Raw genomic sequence first — 1,790 nt, forward strand, 5'->3', positions numbered from 1 at the left:
TTAATCTGTTTTTCCGTTTTTGGTAATTCTAATTCTTCTATTACTTTGATTTTATTTGGATTAGGCTTGACACCATCATTCGTTAGAATATGTCCTAAAAATTCTGTTTCTTTTTCAGAAAATTACATTTATCCATTTGTATTTTTAAATTTTTTGATTCTAATACCTTGAAAATATCTCTAAATGATTGTATATGTTCCTGTAACGTTGTACTAAAGATTAGTATATCATCTAAGTATACTACGCATGCTTTGTTTATAAAGTCTCGTAAAATTTCGTTCATGAGTCGTTGAAAGGTTGCTGGTGCATTCTTTAAACCGAATGGCATTCTTGTAAATTCATACACGCCATGAGGTGTTACGAACGCTGTTTTACACCTATCTTCCTCTTTGATTGTAATTTGATGATAGCCTTTTGCTAAGTCTAGTGTTGTAAAATATTGGGCTCGTCCCAATTTATCTAAAATTGAATCAATGTTAGGAATAGGATATTTATCATCTATAGTTACCTCATTTAACTTTCTATAATCGATTACTATCCTGTACTTTCTTTTCCCTGAATTATCCATTTTCTTTGGAATTATTATTAAAGGGCTGGAACATCGAGAATTACTTTTTCTTATAATTTCCCGTTCCTCCATTTCTCTGATTTATTTTCTAACTTCTTCTTCATGCTGCGGTGGATATCTATATAATTTAGAATTTATTTGCTCTTCTGTAGTAGTTTTTATTTCGTGTTGAATTTCCGTAGGACTTGTTAATTTTTCTCCTTCTTTAAATAAAAGGTTTTCGAATTTTTTCAATAATTTCGTGATTTCTCTAAACTCTTCTGCATTTAGATAATCTAATTTAATTTCTCATTTGTTGCTTCTAGAGTACATATTTCACAGAAATTGAATGGTTTATTTAAAAATTCTGATTCTTTTTTATTTGGTGAAATTTTTCCGTCTATTAGATTTATCATCGTGTTTAAATGATGTAATAAATCAATTCTTATTATGAAATTATATTTCCTATTTTTTAATGATGTCGATCTCCATCTTATATACGCATTTTCAGGTAAATTGAATTCCTTTCGTGCTTCCGTATGCACTTCATGGGTAATTGTTTCCTTGCTTGTTACTGTTCTGATTGTTATATTATTTTTAAGTGGAATTTTTCGAAATTCGTTCAATTCAGAATCCACTGAACTTATATTCGCTCCCGTATCTATTAGCGCAATGTATTTTTAATTTTTAATTGTTATTACTATTCTTGGTAAGCTCTCCGAGGCTTCCTTGTAAAAAAAATTGATTCATTAACTTCCCTATAATCTTCAAATTCTCTATAGCTTTGCCTAGGCGTTTGCAAGCGATTTTGGCTGCTACTACTGCTAGGGTGTCCTGCTATTCGGGATCTCTCTTGATCTGAATTATTAGCTTCTCTATAACCTTCAAGTTCTCTATAGCTTTGCCTAGGCGTTTGCAGGCGATTTTGGCTGCTCCTGCTACTAGGGTGTCCTGCCATTTGAGATCTCTCTTGATCGAATTCTATACTATCTACTTCCATAGGCTCTCCTCTTGAAGTCCATTTTCCTTGGTTGTTTGACTATGTTGGAGTTCAACATACGCTTGTCGAAGTTGCTCCAACTGTTGTTCTCTTCTACTCAGTTGCTCGATGAGCTCTACGTTGGGTATTTGAATCTGCTCCTGTTCCATTATTCTGTTGTTATCGAATATTTTTTGCCGCCTCGATGATGATGACTCCACGCTTTGTTTTTTTTCTTCTTGTTCACTGCAAAGCTTGTTTCCA

This window comes from Bactrocera dorsalis, chromosome 1, assembly GCF_023373825.1.
Source record: "Bactrocera dorsalis isolate Fly_Bdor chromosome 1, ASM2337382v1, whole genome shotgun sequence".
In the NCBI taxonomy this organism is placed as follows: Eukaryota; Metazoa; Arthropoda; class Insecta; order Diptera; family Tephritidae; genus Bactrocera; species Bactrocera dorsalis.